This window comes from Palaemon carinicauda, unplaced genomic scaffold (genome assembly GCF_036898095.1).
Source record: "Palaemon carinicauda isolate YSFRI2023 unplaced genomic scaffold, ASM3689809v2 scaffold175, whole genome shotgun sequence".
Classification (NCBI taxonomy): domain Eukaryota; kingdom Metazoa; phylum Arthropoda; class Malacostraca; order Decapoda; family Palaemonidae; genus Palaemon; species Palaemon carinicauda.
The window spans coordinates 19,251-38,415 of record NW_027169314.1 but is presented as its reverse complement, the minus strand read 5'-3'; positions in this window follow the sequence as shown (position 1 = coordinate 38,415).

Below are 19,165 nucleotides of genomic sequence, written 5' to 3'. Positions count from 1 at the left end.
TTTTAGAATTTCTTGTTTTGGCCAGTCATCCCCCGTTTTGTCTGATGAGAAGACTGCTCAACAAGAGCATTCAAAGATCTAATGATGACCCTTGTAGCTCCACTATGGCATCTTGCAGAGTGGTTTCCGGACCTCCTGTAACTTCTAGTAGGTTGGCTAGAGCACCGGCTGCCCATTTAGATACTACCGCTATAGAGATACAGGATCCTCTGACTGGTCAGACAGTAGTACATTGGATCCTTCTTTCCGGTTATGGTTCATTTTCCCTTTGCCTACACATACACTGAATAGTCTGGCCTATTCCTTACAGATTCTCCTCTGTCCTCATACACCTGACAACACCGTGATTATCAAACAATTCTTCTTCGCCCAAGTACTGCACTGTAATTGTTCAGTGGCTACTTTCTCCTGGTAAGGGTAGAAGAAACTCTTTGGGTATGGTCAGCAGCTCTTCTAGGAGAAGGCCACTCCGAAATCAAACCATTGTTCTCTAGTCTTGGGTAGTGCCATAACCTCTGTACCATAGTCTTCCATTGTCTTGGGTTAGAGATCTCTTGCTTGAGGGTACACTCGAGCACACTATTCTATCTTATTTCTCTTCCTCTGGCTTTGTTAAAGTTTTTATAGTTTATTTAAGAAATATTTATTTCAATGTTGTTACTGTTCGTAAGATACTTTATTTTTCCTTGTTTCCTTTAATCACTGGGCTAATTTCCTTCTTGGAGCCCCTGGGCTTAGAGCATTCTGCTTTTCCAACTAGGGTTGTAGCCTAGCAAGTAATAATAACAATAATAATCTACCGAGAGAGCTCCCTCGATGACCAGATCTACTCAAACAGCCACATGCGAACATCTTCCACAAGACCGTGCAGTCACTTCAACTTCACGCGTGGAGACTATTCAGTGTTTCCTCTCTCAGAAGGGCTTTCCACGACAAGTTGCAGAACGAATGTCCGGATACTTGCGTAGGTCCTTAGCCTTGGTCTACCAGGCAAAATGGAGAGTATTCTGTGGTTGGTGTCGTGGAAGGAATATCTCTCCCCTAAGTGCCACTATTCCAGTAATTTCGGAGTTCCTTGCATACCTTCAGGAGAAAAAGCTCCTTTCAGTCTCGGCGGCGAAAGGTTATCGCTCAGCCTTAAGCCTTTGCCTTTAAGCTGAAGGGAGTGGATATTTCCTCTTCGTTGGAGCTTACTTTACTCAACTGGAGTTATAAGATATCTTGCCCCAGGTCAGGGATTAGTCCTCCTTGGAACGTTTTTCGCATCTTGAGCTCCTTAAAAGGACCTCCCTACAAACCATTACGCCATGCAATTGACTGAAACTTCACTTTGAAGACGGCATTCCTGCTCGTTGTAGCCTCTGCAAAAAGAGTCAGTGAACTACATGGCCTCTCGTATGACATAGCCTATTCAAGGGGATGGGGGAGAGTAACACTCGGCTTTGTCCCTGAGTTTATTTCTAAGGCTCAAAATCCGGGGGTCCTGGACCATAGATTCGGGTCCTTTCAGATTGTGAGTCTTCGTTCTGTAACCAATGACCCAAATCAGTTGTTACTATGCCCAGTGAGGAGTTTGAAATACTATCTTAAACGCACAGCAGCAACACGGCCCCGACTAACGCCTCTGTTTGTTAGCTCTGGGAGAGTATAGAGGAGGATCACCAAAAACACGGTTTCCTCCTGGATCCACCAAGTAATTGAAAGAGTCTTGGCTCCCGATCCTAATCAAGCTCATCGACCTAGAACCTATGATGTCAGGGGAATCAGCACTTCCCTGACATTCAAATGCAACTTCTCTGTGTTGCAAGTACTTCAAGCAGGCATGTGGAAGAGACAGACCACCTTCACAGGCCATTATTTAAAAGACAATAACCTACAGGAGGCTCGAAACATTCACTTTGGTCCTGTGGTGGTTGCTCAACAAGTAGTTTAAGATACCCCAGGCTCCTTGATGGACAAGTAGCAGTTGGTTGAGGGCATTGGTTACCTGGGTTAAGACTGGGATGAATGAGAAGAATGTCTTGCTTTCCTTTCTTCATCTTCCCCTCCCTAATCCTTCCCCTGTAGTAGTTGTTCCTGAACCCCCTACTAGCACTCATGAACCGTCCATGCGGGATATGTTTTTAGCGATTCAAGCTTTAGGCGAAAAAGTTGAGTCCTTAGCATCGGACAGAAACCAACTTATGTCAGATGTTAAGTTGTTGAAGTGTCAGAGTGGTAAAACAGAAAATCTAAGTGATAAAGTGATAAGTGCGCAAAATGTGTTTACTGTTGCGACCCAGGGTTCGTCTGTTCGTGCTTGTCGCTCCCCTAGTCCGAGACCTCTTTCAGGCTCCCCTGCACCAGGGAGAAGTAATGTCGTAGGACTTAAGGGGGCGTGAGGCGTAAACCAACGTACAGACGTTCCCTCTTTGGTATAGGACGTTTCTCGTCAAGATCGTCCTTACCATAAGACGGGTGAGACTAAGTTCTCCTCGTCCTCCGAAGACTTATAGCACAAGAAACCTTGGCGCAAGGTATCTAGACCCTTAAAGCGAAAGTCAGTCCCTTCAGGACAGGTCCAGCGGCCTGGCTGTAGCCATTGGGGCAGCTCTGACCATTTGCAGTCGTCGGATGACTGTTCGCCTGTTAAGCGAAAGCGTAACACGGGGTCCGAGGGTCTCGGTAGAGGCAATGTTTTGCCAACGCAGACGTTACCCGACGTCCCGGCCCGTTACGACTCCCGTTGATCCGAAGTGGGTTGTCCTGCGGGACATGCAGTCTAAGCTTGCCTCCCTTATGGAAGAGTATGACTATGATCAGGTTTTCGATGATCCTTTGCTTGCGGGTCGCCAGTGCGCTGAACGTGACTCTGGCCTTCAGCCGCCTAAACGAGTGTTTTCTCGTCCGTTTGACGTTAGTGCTAACGTTTCTAGTGCTTTGAAACGCGATGCTAGTCATGTGCCTAGTCATTCACGTGACATAGATCCCCCTTTGCTACAGTCTCAGACTGACGTTCAGCTGCTGCCCGCCGCAGCCCTGCACTGACGTTCGCCGACCGGCTCTGTTGCCTCGACGTGACGTTGAGCGTCGGTCACCGCAGTCGGAAGTTGTTTTGCCTACTCAGACTCTGCAGTCAATGCAGGTCCGACGTGATGTCGAGCGTCAATCGACTTCAGCTGTTGTTGTTGGTCAGTCACAAGACTTTCAGTCCTTTCAGCAGCGACGTGACGTCGTTTCCTCTTCTGCTGCTGCTGCTCCGTTGCTTGTTGACATTGCCTGTCAAGCGTTGCCTCCTCGGCATGTCTCTCCGTATCATGAGACTCGGCAGTTGTCGGATGAAGTTCCGTCGGATGAGGAAGTCGCTGATCCCCTTCCAACTGATATACCTTTGGGGACTTTGTCAGATGGAGGGGAGCCTAGAGTTGCTCAGCCCTCTCTTGATTTTAAAAAGATCATGCTGATTTTTAAGGAACTGTTTCCTGACCATTTTGTGACTGCTGCTCCTCGTTCGCCTCCATCAGAGTTTACGCTAGGCCTAGCTACTTCGACGCCGTCGTTTACTAAGCTAGTGCTCTCTCGCTCTTCTAAGAGAGCTTTGCGTTTACTAGGCGACTGGTTGATCACCAGGAGGAGTTTGGGGAAGACAGCCTTTGCTTTCCCCCCTTTTAAACTGGCTTCTAGAGCGAGCGTCTGGTATGACACGGGAGAAGTTCTCGGCTTGGGAGTTCCTGCCTCTGCCCAGGGAGACTTCTCAAGCCTCGTAGACTCTCCCCGTCGCCTGGCCATGAGACGCTCAAAAGTTTGCTGGTCCTCTTCGGACCTTGATCATCTCCTCAAAGGGGTTTACAGGGCCTTCGAAGTTTTTAACTTCTTGGATTGGTCGCTGGGAGCCTTGAGCAGGAAGATCTCTTCGGCCGACCGTGATGTATCCGTGCTAATTATGTCGTGCATGGACAAAGCTATCCGTGATGGCTCTAATGAGCTCGCTGCTACCTTTACGGCAGGAGTCCTTAAGAAGAGGGAGACTCTTTGTTCGTTCCTTTCTGCAGGAGTAACTCCCTGTCAAACGTCAGAGCTTCTCTTTGCTCCATTGTCATCTGCCTTGTTCCCTCAGCAGTTGATTAAGGATATTGCAGCTTCTCTGGTGCAGAAGGATACCCACGACTTGATGGCTACGTCAGCACGTAAGGCTGCTCCTTCATCATCTTATGTCGTTAGACCTAAGCTCCATACTCCAGCAACGAGGTTTATCCCGCCCTTTCGTGGCAGAGCCCCCAGTAAGGGAGGCGCTCGTGCCGATAGTAAGAGAGGCAAGAGGAGAGGATCTAAGTCCTCCCGTGGCAGAGTCTGACTGCCCACGTCCTCAGACAGCGGTAGGGGCCAGACTGAACAACTTCTGGCAGGCCTGGGAGAAGAGGGGTGCAGACCGGGAGTCTGTTTTGTTGCTAAAGGAGGGGTACAAAATACCTTTTGTACGGAGACCTCCTCTGGTAAAAGTCCCTATAGACCTCTCTCCCAGGTATCGAGAGGAGTCAAGGAGACAGGCACTACAGCTGCAGGTGTCTCAGTTGCTAGAGAAGGGAGCGGTGGTGAAAGTCTCGGACCTTCAATCACCGGGATTTTACAACCGTCTCTTCCTAGTACCAAAGCATACAGGAGGTTGGAGGCCGGTGCTGGATGTCAGTGCGCTCAACGTTTTTGTTGTCAAAACAAAATTTACGATGGAGACCACCAAATCCGTTCTAGCAGTGGTCAGAGAGGGAGACTGGATGGTCTCTCTCGACCTGCAGGATGCGTACTTCCACATTTCTATACACCCGGATTCTCAACCGTGTGTGAGGTTTGTATACAGGAATGTGGTGTACCAATTCCGAGCACTGTGCTTCGGCCTCAGCCCTGCTCCTCTTGTTTTTACGAGGCTCATGAGAAATGTGGCAAAATTTCTACATTTATCGGGGATTCGAGCCTCCCTGTACCTGGACGACTGGCTGCTCAGGGCGTCGTCCCGTCATCGCTGTCTGCAGGACCTTCAATGGACGTTGGATCTTGCAAAGGAGTTGGGACTGTTGGTGAACATAGAGAAGTCTCAGCTGACTCCCTCCCAAACGATTCTCTATTTGGGGATGGAGATTCACAGTCTAGCTTTTCGGGCTTTTCCATCTGCCACCAGGATAGAGCAAGCCTTGCTTAATGTCCGCCTCATGCTGAGGAAAGACCATTGCTCTGTGAGAAGTTGGATGAGCCTCCTAGGGACGCTGTCATCCCTGGAACAATTTATCTCTCTAGGGAGACTTCACCTTCGCCCTCTCCAGTTCCATCTAGACTCCCATTGGAACAAGAACAAGACTTTGGAGGCGGTCTCGATCCCGATCTCCGAACCAGTAAAGACGTGCCTGAACTGGTGGGACAGCAATATAGGTCTTCGAGAGGGTCTGTCCCTGGCAGTCAAGAACCCAAACCACGTGTTATTTTCAGACACGTCGGTTTTGGGTTGGGGAGCGACTCTGGACGGTCTGGAATGTTCGGGTCTTTGGACGACAGACCAGAGGAGCCTTCACATCAACTGCAAGGAGCTGTTGGCTGTTCACTTGGCCTTGACGAGTTTCGAGAGTCTTCTTCGAAACAAGGTGGTAGAAGTGAATGCGGACAACACCACAGCCTTGGCGTACATCTCCAAGCAAGGAGGCACTCACTCCCACACTCTGTTCGTCATCGCAAGGGACCTCCTCATCTGGTCAAAAGATCGAGGCATCTCACTGTTGACGAGGTTCGTCCAGGGGAAATTGAACGTCTTGGCGGACTGTCTCAGTCGGAGAGGTCAGGTGATCCCTACAGAATGGACCCTCCACAAGGACGTGTGCAAGAGTCTTTGGATGACTTGGGGTCAGCCCACCATAGACCTCTTTGCGACCTCACTGACCAAAAGGCTCCCGACCTATTGCTCTCCAGTCCCAGATCCAGAGGCGGCCCACATAGATGCCTTTCTCTTGGACTGGTCTCACATGGACGCTTACGCATTTCCGCCGTTCAAGATCATCAACAAGGTTTTGCAGAAGTTCGCCTCTCACGAAGGGACAAGGTTGACGTTGGTTGCTCCCCTCTGGCCCGCGAGAGAGTGGTTCACAGAGGTACTTCAATGGCTGGTAGACGTCCCAAGGAGTCTGCCTTTACGGATGGATCTCTTACGGCAGCCCCACGTAAGGAGTCTTCATCAAAGCCTCCCCGCGCTTCGTCTGACTGCCTTCAGACTATCGAAAGACTCTCAAGAGCTCGAGGATTTTCGAAGGAGGCAGCCAGAGCGATCGCGAGGGCTAGGAGATCATCTACTATCAAGGTCTACCAGTCGAAGTGGGAGGTCTTTAGAGAGTGGTGCAAGTCCTCCTCTATTTCCTCTTCCAGTACCTCTGTAGCCCAAATTGCGGACTTTCTCCTGCATCTGAGAAATGTTCGCTCCCTCTCTGCTCCCACTATTAAAGGTTACAGGAGCATGTTGGCGTCTGTTTTCAGACATAGAGGCTTGGATCTGTCAAATAACAAAGATCTCCAAGATCTCCTTAAGTCCTTCGAGACCTCTAAGGAGCGTCGTATGTCAACTCCCGCTTGGAATTTAGACGTGGTCCTAAGGCTCCTAATGTCAGACAGGTTTGAGCCATTGCATTCAGCCTCCCTGAAGGATCTCACCCTCAAGACGCTTTTTTTGGTGTGCTTGGCTTCGGCTAAAAGGGTCAGTGAGATCCATGCTTTTAGTAAGAACATCGGCTTCTCTACAAATAAAGCTACATGTTCGCTTCAACTTGGTTTTTTGGCCAAGAACGAACTGCCTTCTCGTCCTTGGCCTAAATCTTTTGAAATACCTAGTCTGTCAGAAATCGTAGGTAACGAAGTTGAAAGAGTGCTGTGCCCCGTTAGAGCTCTTAAGTTTTACTTAGCTCGAACTAAACCATCACGAGGTGGTTCTGAGGCCTTATGGTGCTCCGTTAAGAAGCCCTCATTGCCCATGTCTAAAAATGCGTTATCGTACTTTATTAGACTTTTAATCCGGGAGGCACATTCTCATTTAAATGAGAAAGATCGTTGTTTGCTTAAGGTCAAGACGCACGAAGTGAGAGCGATAGCAACTTCGGTGGCTTTTAAGCAAAACAGGTCTCTTCGAAGTATTATGGACGCGACCTTTTGGAGGAGCAAGTCGGTGTTCGCTTCATTTTACTTAAAAGACGTCCAGACTCTTTATGAGGACTGCTACACCCTGGGTCCATTCGTTGCAGCGAGTGCAGTAGTGGGTGAGGGTTCTACCACTACATTCCCTTAATCCCAATATCCTTTTAATCTTCTCTTGAAATGTTTTTAATCTTGTCTTGGGTTGTACGGAAGACTAGGAAGTCTTTCGCATCCTTTTTGATTTGGCGGGTGGTCAAATGTTGTTTCTTGAGAGCGCCCAGATTAAGGGTATTGATGAGGTCCTGTTATAGGGGTGTTCGCCCTGGATATAACAGCTCCTGGGAGTCTTTCAGCATCCTGAGAGGATGGCTGGGCTTCGTGAGGAAAGCGGACTAATGAGGCAGAGTAATCGTCAGAGTCAGCTTCCTTGCCAGGTACCTATACTTAAGTTGGTTTTTTATGAAATAATTGTCAAAAAACTCTTGAGCATATACGCCTTTATTGTATTAATACTGGTCTCTACCCACCACCATGGGTGTGAATCAGCTATTATATATTCACCGGCTAAGTTTAATATTTAAAAATGATATTTTGATTATAAAATAAATTTTTGAATATACTTACCCGGTGAATATATAAATTAAAGGCCCTCCCTTCCTCCCCGATAGAGACCCAGCGTACTGAGAAGAACTGGAGTGGTTGAGAAGTATATGCGGTATCTGGCCGATAGTCGGCGCTGGTGGGCACACCCGCAACCTTCACGGCGATTGCTCGTGAGTTTTTGGAATCTGTCGAGCCGTCGGAGACGTCAGCTATTATATATTCACCGGGTAAGTATATTCAAAAATTTATTTTATAATCAAAATATCATTTTGTTTTTATATATATTTTGATCTTTCTTTACAGTGAATGTAGTTATTTGCGTGACAGCGTAGTGTGTTAGGTTCTCAAGGGCGGAGAACCTTCCTGTATGACCTTCCTCCCTTGAACAACAGACATCCCTGTAGGTTGGTGAGCTTTCAGTGACTCTTGTGTTCATACTATTAATGTTTATGATTTTGTGAGAGTCAGTTTTTTATCGATCCATTTTCTTATAAAATAAGCAAGTTATTTAACACTTAAATGGGGACTTGACGTGACTCTAATAAATGTTGAAAATAGTTGTATAAAATGTCCTATTACTGTATGTGTGATTTAGAAAATTTATAATCTTGGTTAATATACAATAATAATATCACAGATATATCACAAGAAGGATTATTTTGAAAGAGCGTAAGCCTCACTTGTCAGAAGGAACTGAAATCTCTTCTCAATTCGGGAGGAGACTTGAATCTAGACAGTGGTTCAAACTCTGCCCACGACTGCACCTTGGTCCTGAAGTCTTCTGCATCCTCAATATCGATCTCGTTTTGTTTTGCCTTCAGACTTGGGTACCAAGACAAGGTATCAGCGGCAGTATTTCTTTTACCTGCCACATATTTGACTGCAAATTTATACTGAAGGGGCTTTTCTTCTTTGCATTCTCAATGTGCTCCAACTCTTGATCGCCAAACAACTTAACCAACGGGTGATGGTCCGTTACCAGAAGTAGGTTAGGACAGCCCAGCAAAACGACACAAGCTTTTATCAGATACCAGACCACAGCTGCCTTCACCCCCTTGATAGGGGTGTAGTTCAATTCCTCTTTTGAAAGGTGAATGCTGCTACACAAGGCTAGCTTCCAACCCTAATGACAGTAGAAAGGTACATCATTATATATGCAAGAATAATATTGCTGTAATACAACAAAGCCCATCCCCTCTTTTCTCCAGTTAGTCATAACAATGGTTGTTCTTGTTTTATACAGACCCTCAGATATTAATCTACACAACTAAAGTTTTGGCATGTTCAGATTTAGACATCAAAATTTCATCCAAATGCACCTATTTACTGACCCCCTTTTGCATAATTCCCAAAATGGTGCCATAACGGGCCATTGCAATGAAGGGAGCCAACTGATTGACCAGCCCAAACCACGACTGACTATCGAATATGGTGGGCCGATCAGGCATTAGGAACTTCTTTATAAAAACCAGTTTGTCCTCCGGAGGCAGATATTTGTCCCATCCAGCATTATAGCCCCCAAAAATTCACGGCCCTCTGACAAAACTGGAATTTATGTGGGTTTAGAGTTACACCATTCCTCTTACATGCTAACAATAAATCAAAAGTATGCCAAAAAGCTTCTTACATGCTAGAATCATACAGTATTATATATCAATACATTGAAATCTCCTTGGTATATCCACAATTACATCATCAAATATTTTGGTGTATATGTCAGGCAGCGTATTGCCTTATGGGTATGCGACAATACTGATACCTCCCCCAAGGGGCAATAAGTCGTAAGTCGTCCAACACTACCTGTTGGAATCCCCAGTATGCATTGACCGTAGTCTTAAAAGTATGCACTGGGACACTTACACCATCTCAAACGGTGCAAATGTATGATTCGTTTCCCTTTTACTGCATGCATTGACTTTTTGAAATTCAACGATCCTTCTTGGAGTGCCATCTCTTTTGTCTTCCACCACCATGGGGGGCACACCACTCATTTACCTCCCCAGTAGGCACAGGTTGCAAGATACCTTCTAAAATATCCACGTCTATCTGCTTCTTGACCTATTTCTCCCTAAGTTAAGGGATAGTAATTTGTGTATATATGGTAAGCGTGCGGCACCGCACCTGGCAGTAGGTGTATGTGGTGCGGTTTGCAGCCAATGCTTGAATAAGGGGACATTCTTCTCTGTGGGATATTATGTCAGCTCGTTGGGTCTCTCATTAATCCCCTTATGTTAACAATTTCATTCCCATGAATATTCAAAGCTGTGTGATTCTGGGAATTATGATCCACCAACCCTAAAGATTGGCATGCACTTAATGATAGAGATAGCTTACGTGTCCCATTGACAAAATACATATGCTCGCTTATTGACATACCACTGTACTTGATGTTAACCTGAAAATACCCCATTACACTTATTAGACCTCCTGCTGCGTGTTGTAGCTTTAGTTCCACTTTATTTAGATTTTTTACATCAATTCCCAGGTCCCCTGCCGGGACTGACCCAGCAAGGCATACCTCGGTCCCGGTATCAGCTACAGCTTCTAATTTGCAACTTTTATTACTTAAAACACATGAGACCCTAACATCCACGGTCGGTTGCATGCATGATGCAGCATCAACATTTTGTGCATCTCAATCAGACCCACCATCCGCTGACATTTTCAGTATATCATTTCATCTGCCACAGATTCTGCTCGCAGCAATGGTGCTAATCTTACCATCCGATGTGCCCTTCCTAGGCGTACGATCCATGCTCCCATAGCAACAATTCTCAAAGTGTCCTGTTTTTATGCAGTGAAAACATTCCGCAGCGCCAACAGGGCAATTGGTGACGCCCCTTGGGTGTGCAATCCCTCTAAACTCTCATTTCACTCTTGCCTTGGACCTCGATTTTGCCACATCTTCCTTCTTTTTCTGATAATTCGTTTTTGCTGCCGCTATTTCTTCCAGTGGAAGCGCCAATTCCTCCTCCCACTCGATGTCTGCCTTGCTGAACTCTCTTCACTCCCCTCTTTGTCCGGGGTCCCCGCATTCCCATACTGCCTCCTCGAATGCCTCGTGCTTTGCCATGATTGCACTCACTGAATTGTTCTTTTCAAAGTGTTTTTAGAATGTTTTGTTTTAACTTTTGATTCCGTTTGCCACTCACAATTTTTATGAATAGTACTTACCTTGCAGTTATATATATATTCGAAGCTATATATATATATATATATATATATAACTGCCAGGTAAGTATTCATAAAACTTTGTTTTATCATAAAAACTCCATTTTTATGAATAGTACTTACCTGGCAGTTATATATATATTATATATATATAGCTTCGAATATATATATATATATATATATAACTGCCAGGTAAGTATTCATAAAACTTAGTTTTATCATAAAAACTCCATTTTACCTGCAAGCCCATATTCATTTAAATCCTCTCTTCAATTAGGGCACGCAAATGCACACTTGAAGGCCTCCCATTGATACCTTACCTGGGAATGTATTCCTTTGCCATTTCTTCTTCTCTGTGTCTTCCTGTGGTAGCCTAAAGGAAACGTCCTGGCCTGGTGCTCGGCAAGACTCTGGTTGGAGTCCCGGTCAAGTGCTATAATTAATTGTAGTGTCTGCAATCTTACCATCCTTGCGAGGAAAGGATCATGGTGGTTTTGGGGAGCCTATAGGTCTACCTGCTTAGTCAACAACAGCCATTGCCTGGCCTTCCGTGGTCCTAACTTTATGGAGAGGGGATTTTTGTGTTAATCATATGTATATATAGTCAATCTCTAGGGCATTGTCCCTCTCCTTTGCCTCTGCCATTCATGAGCGGCGTTTAAACCTTAACATTTGAGCATTCTATTTTTTGGGGGTCAAATGCCACTTTGAATGTTTTAGGTACTGGAAATCTAGTTACACATTTTCCTCTCCTTTTTCCTTTAAGGGCTGCTTATCTGGTCCTGTACAGCAAAGGAACCCTACTCTCTACAGGACCTCTATTGTTGTTTAATGATGTTCATTCGGGAGCAATTAACATTTCACAATGCGTATTGTTCACTTACTGTTTGATCATTACTGTCAAAACACTCGCAGAATAAGGAGGTCTTCCTCTCCAGTTTCCTTTTGAAAGCCCTAGTATCTTTAATTATTCGAATATCTTGTTGGAATATTTGCAAATCAGGTTTATGATTGTGGATGAAATTGAGAAAATCTCTCTCTCTCTCTCTCTCTCTCTCTCTCTCTCTCTCTCTCTCTGTGTGTGTTTGTGTGTGTGTGTGTGTTTATGTGTGCTTCATTTCCTTATGGGCCCTTTCCTTACTAACATTTTCATTTCAAATAATAATAACCACAATAAATTTAATAACAAAATTTAAAGTATAGCATTGGTCTCTGTTCAATTGTGTTAGTTCTTGTGGTAACTGTATTTTGCAATCTTTATTGTACGTGTTTTTTACTTTCGACTTTACTTACCTTTACTTTAAGGGCTGTTTTCTATCTCGCAGGACCTACAAGATCTGTTTATGATATACATTCTTAGTTAGATAGAGTATCGCAAAACATACCCAGTGTTAATTGACAAATCTACATTATCGAAGCATCTGGAAAACAAGTAAGTCTTCAGTTTCTTCTTGAAAACCTTAATATTTTCAGTTTGGGTGTCGATAAGTTTGAGTTCGTACACTTCCTAATTATTATTGAAATGGAATTTTATAGTGTTGGATATATAGAAGGATATACTTAGATTATTTCTGAAACATTTTATAGGTTTAGTGTGGCAGTGGTCTGTGTCTGTAGGGGTTCGTGTCGTGTAAAAAAGAAAAAAAAAGGAAACTTGGCTGTCTCATAAAATAGTGAAGTTATCCATAAAATTACAATTTTCTTTGTTGCTCGCTGTGTCCGTTTTCTTTTACAGGAAGCGCAGCAATCCTCTCTCTCTCTCTCTCTCTCTCTCTCTCTCTCTCATGCATAACGAATTTAGGTGTTATACAACAAATGCAGCCGTTTCTAGGCTACTATAGGGAAAAACCTCAGACATTATTATTATTATTATTATTATTATTATTATTATTATTATTATTTGGTAAGCTACAACCCTAGTTGGAAAAGCAGGATGATGTAAGTCCAAGGGCTTAATAAGGAAATAGATTAGCTACAAGATGAAGTAATAATAATCAAAATGAAATATTTTAACAATAACAACATTAAATTAGATCATTTGTATATAACCTATAAAAACATAAAACAAAAAGGAGGAAGAGAAATAAGATAGAACAATTCTTTTTCCATTCCAAAGGAGGTTAACCTACTGCACTGCAATTGTTCAGTGGCTACTTTCCTCTTGGTAAGGGTAGAAGAGACTCTTTAGCAGCTCTTCTAGGAGGACACTCCAAAATCAAACCATTGTTCTCTAGTCTTGGGTAGTGCCATAGCCCCTGTACCATGGTCTTCCACTGTCTTGGGTTAGAGTTCTCTTGATTGAGGATACACTCGGCCACAATATTCTATCTTATTTCTCTTCCTCTTGTTTTATTAAAGTTATGTATAGTTTATATAGGAAATATTTGTATTAATATTTTTCCTTGTTTCCTTTCCTCACTTAGCTATTTTCCCTATTGGGGCCCCTGAGCTTACATCATCCTGCTTTTCCAACTAGGGTTGCAGCTTAGCAAGTAAATAATAATAATAATAATAATATTAATAATAACAACAATAATAATAATAATGATAGTGCCCACGTGTACCCTCAAGCAAGAGAACTCTAACCCAAGACATTGGAAGGCCATGGTGCAGAGGCTATGGCACTACCCAAGGTTAGAGAACAATTGTTTGATTTTGGAGTGTCCTCGTAGAAGAGCTGCTTACCATTGCTAAAGAGTCTCTTCTACCCTTACCAAGAGGAAAGTAGCCACTGAACAATGACATTGCAGTAGTTAAACCCCTTTGGCGAAGAAAAATGAGCCGTAATCAGAGAGAGGGATCCAATGTAGTACTGTCTGGCCAGTTAATGGACCCAAGAACTATCTAGCGGTAGTATCTCAACGGGTGGCTGGTGCCCTGGCCAACCTACTACCTACTACATGTCGTTATTCATGTCTGGGGTTTGGCCAGTAATGACTGGTGATGGTGGGAGACTTAATTGTGATCGCTCACAGCAAACCATCCTAGTATGGGTGGCTTTGACTAGTACAGCTTTGCTGATCATGGCAATACACAAACCTTTTTTCCACATTAAGGTACCTGCACTTAGAATGGATATATATATATATATATATGTGTGTGTGTATATATATATACATATATATATGTATATATACACATGTATATATATATATATATATATATATGTATATATGTATATATGTATGTATATATATATATACATATATATATATGTATATATATACATATATATATATATATATATATGCATATATATACATATATACATATATATATATATATATATACACACATATATATATATATGTATATATGTATATATATATATATATATATATAAAGTGAAAAGACTATTGGAGTTGTGGCTGTAATACAAACTTTGTGTTCATCATATTCACATGTTAGCTTTCGTGATTTACACACACACACCACACACACACACATACATACACACATTAATTGTTCATTGTTATTTGAAATTCGGTAAATTCAAAGTAATTTATCCAACGATGCATTATGCTACCATGAATACCATTTATAACTTACTGAATGTAATTGCAAAGTTTCATATATAGCGAAAAAAGAATCTCTCTCTCTCTCTCTCTCTCTCTCTCTCTCTCTGTTCTGAAATATATCCATTTTTCCTTTCTATATAATATTGTTATTTAATATCCACTCTCTCTCTCTCTCTCTCTCTCTCTCTCTGTTCTGAAATATATCCATTTTTTTCTTCTATGTAATCTTGTCCTTTAACATCCATTCTCTCTCTCTCTCTCTCTCTCTCTCTCTCTCTCTGCGTGGGTTGGTCGACGTTATTATTATTATTATTATTATTATTATTATTATTATTATTATTAGCTAAGCTGCAACCCTAGTTGGAAAAGCAGGATGATGTAAGCCCAAGGGGTCCAACAGGGAAATCAGGTTGCTATTTAATACGAGATCATTTTACCATAGCAATATAATTTAATAAAAACCAGACTTTCATTTATCTTATTAATTATTCTGTTTAAGAAAATGTTATTTAAATCTTAGTTGAAAACAAGAATTTAATTCTGTACTAGTCTGTAAGCTTCTGTCTAACTTCAATTCTGTATGACCCCCACAGTCGGGTGACTACCACGTACATGATTCAACGTGTAGGTCAACAAGTGTACAAGAAGATTAATTATCCAAACATATTGGTTAATGGTGCTTCTGTTTATTCATCTTTGTCAAATAGACAAAGTAGTGGCCTGCGCCAACATCTATCTTCTGGTGATGTTGTCTATTTAGTAGGCCTCTAGGCCTCTGAAATATATAAGATCTTACTCAAAGGCCTCATGAGAAATTAGAGGCCTAATTTGAAATCCTTTTGAATATATAAGTTCTATCTGAAGGTATATATGGAATACAATTTATCAATTGTAGAACGCTTAGGTCAAGGCCTTTGAACAGTGTAAGTCCTAGCTTTGAAACCTCAGAACAGTGCAAGTCCTAACTCGAAGTCCTGTGAGCAATACACGTCCTAGCTGAAAGGCCTCTCTGCAATGCAAGTCCTAACTTTAAGTCCTGTGAGCAATACACGTCCTAGCTGAAAGGCCTCTCTGCAATGCAAGTCCTAACTTTAAGTCCTGTGAGCAATACACGTCCTAGCTGAAAGGCCTCTCTGCAATGCAAGTCCTAACTTTAAATCCTGTGAGCAATACACGTCCTAGCTGAAAGGCCTCTATGCAATGCAAGTTTAACTCATAAACCTCTGAATAACTTTAAACTCAAAAGGCCTTTTGGTAATACATGTCTTATCTGCAAATCCTCTATGCACTACAAATCTTACTAAGAAATCTCTGAATAATTCCTAACTCAAAGGCTTCTATCCAGTGCAAATCTAACTCGAATGCTTCTGACCAGGATTAAGCCACAATCCATTGATACTCTTATCATACATGGAGACACTTACCAGCGTACCAACACAACTGGTACCCTACTGGAAACGTTCCTACCTGGTAATCTGCTGGAATGGAGTTCGAGACACGCCCAAGCTTTATAGTTTCTTGTAGTGTCTGCAACCTCACTATCCTTGTGAGCTAATGATGGTGGGTTTTGGGGATCCTATAGGTCTAGCTTCTGAGTCATTAGCAGCTATTTCCTGACCCTCCCTGGTCCTAGCATAGGTGGAGAGGGGCTTGGGCGCTGATTATATGTATATATGGTCAGTCTCTAGGCCACTGTCACTGTCCATTGCCTGGCACTCCCTGGTCCTAACGTAGATGGAGAATGGGTCTTGGATGCTGATCATTATGTATATATAACCAGTCTCTGGTCAGTCTCTAGAGCATTGCCCTGTCCCTTGCCACTGCCACTCACGAGAGACCTTTAAACTTTAATGCAATTTTCTACCACAGACTCCAGACAAGTCAATTTTGACCTCAGCCAGACGTCTCATATCGATTCCATTCCTGGTAAAAAGGGAATGCTGGAATCCTGGAATGCTGGAACGCTGGAACCAACAGCTGCTGGTCAGTGAACCGCAGTGACTAGTTCGTGACTAGTTGCATTATTGGATTCGTTTATTTAATTGGTTTCCTGGACGAAGGCGCGGATGTTGTTGTTTTAAGACAATTTCAAGATGTTGTTCTAAGACAATTTCAGGATGTTGTTTTGAAACAAATTAAGGATGCCATTGTTTCAAGACAATTGCAGGATGTTCTTTTAAGACAATTTCAGCATGTTGTTTTGAAACAAATTAAAGGATGTCATTGTTTCAAGACAATTTCAGGATGTTGTTTTAAGACAATTTCAGGAAGTTATTGTTTTAAGACAATTTCAAGATGTTGTTTTAAGACAATTTCAAGATGTTGTTTTAAGACAATTTCAGGATATTGTTGTTTTAAGACGATTTCCAGATGATGTTGTTGTAAGCCAATTTAAGGATGTCGTTGTTTTGAGACAATTTCAGGATGTTGTTTTAAGACAATTTTAGTATTGTTGTATTAAGACAATTTCTGGATGTTGTTGTTTTAAGACAATTCCAAGATGTCGTCATTTTAAGATAAATTCAAGATGTCGTAATTTTAAGACAATTTCAGGATGTTTTTAAGACAAATTCAGGATGTTGTTGTTTTAAGACAATTTCAGGATGTTGTTTTGAAACAAATTAAAGGATGTCATTGTTTCAAGACAATTTCAGGATGTTGTTTTAAGACAATTTTAGTATTGTTGTATTAAGAAAATTTCTAGATGTTGTTGTTTCAAGACAATTTCAAGATGTCATTTTAAGACAAATTCAGGATGTTGTTTTTAAGACAAATTCAGGATGTTGTTATTTTAAGACAATTACAGGATGTTGTTTTAAAACAATTTCCGGATGTTGTTGTTTTAAGACATTTTCAGGATAATGATGTTTCAAGACAATTTCTAGATGATGCTGTTTTAAGACAATATCAGGATGCATTTTAAGACAATTTCAGGATGTCATTGTTTTAAGATAATTTCAGGACTTTTAAGACAATTTTGGGATGTTGTTTTAAGAATATTTCGGAATGTCGTTGTTTTAAGCCTATGTCGAGATGTCGTTTTAAGACAATTTCAGGATGTCGTTGTTTTAAGACAATTTCAGGAAGTTATTTTAAAACAATTTCAGGATGATGTTTTAAGACAATTTCAGGATGTTGTTTTAAGACAATTTCAGGATGATATTGTTTTAAGGCAGTTTCATCTTTTTTAATTATAGTATGATTTTTATCTATTTTATTTTTATTCTGGTAATTTTTCATAAGTTGTTTTTATTATTAAATATTATTGATTTTTTATAAGTTTTATTTTCATGGATTAATCAGATAGGTCGTTGTTTTAAGACAAACATGAGATTTTCTTTTTTTGTTTTTATTTTTTTGATGATTTATATCTTAATCATTAAAATTTTTTTTTATTCTGGTAATTTTTCAAGTTTTTCATTGTCATATTTTTTTCTTTCTTTTTTCTTTATAATTTTCCAATGGATTAATACTTTGTATCTTTATCATGTTATATATAAATATATATATATATATATATATATATATATATGTATATATATATTTTCACATTTATAATTTACGGGAAATTCTAAAATATCCATAGACTATTGGTAACGTCACCTGCCTGGCGACCGCCAGACTGGGGTTCGAGTCCCGCTCAGAGTCAATAGTTTCTTGCAGTGTCTGCAACCTCACCATTCTTATGAGTTAAGGATGGGAGGTTTTGGGGAAGCCTATATGTCTACCTGGTGAGTCATCAGCAGCCTTTGCCTTGCCCTCCTTGGTCCTAGATTGGGTGGAGAGGGGTCTTGGGCGCTGATCATATGTATATAAGGTCAATTTCTAGGGCATTGTCCTGATAGGGAATTTTCACTGTCCCTTGCCTTTGCCATTCATGAGCGGCCTTTAAACCAGTCTTGCTTTTTTGTTTTTAGAAATTTTTGGAAATTAAATAAGATTTTTTTTTTGCATTTATATCGTTTTTAGTGTTTCAAATTCTATAATAGTTTTTTAAAAGTAAAATTTATAGATTAGTATAGATTTTTATTTAGTTTAATATTACTTTGAATATTCACAGTAAAGTTAAACTTAATAAACTTTTTAAATTTCTAAGTTTGAAACAACTTTTCGTTAATTTTAGTTTCTTTTAGAGTCTTCAACCTCACCATCCTTGTGAGCCAGGGATTGGTGGCTTGGCATACCTATAGGTCTATTTCTGTTGAGTCATCAGCAGCCATTGCCTGGCCCTCCCTGGTCCTAGTTCGATGGAGAGTGGGCTTGGGCGATGATCAGTCTCTAAGGCATTGTCACTGTCCGTTGCCTTTAAACCTTTTAAACAGATAAAACGATTTTTTTAAATGTCTTAAACAAAATACTTTCCGCCCATATATATATATATATATATGTGTGTGTGTGTGTGTGTGTGTATTTATATATGTATATATATATATATATATATATTATATACATATATATATATATATATAATATATATATATATATATATACATATATATATATATATATATATATGCATTATCCAAAAGACATGTGATTATATATATATATATATATATGATTATCCAAGAGACATGTGGTATACTTAAATTGACTGTTTTACATATATACGTAAATGTTTACACAATATTTCGTTTGATAAATGGATCAACAAAATTTCGTTCCATAGTTGTGGCTCTTAAATATTATAAGGTTAATGAAATCGATTGTTTTATTGTTATATGGATTAGTAT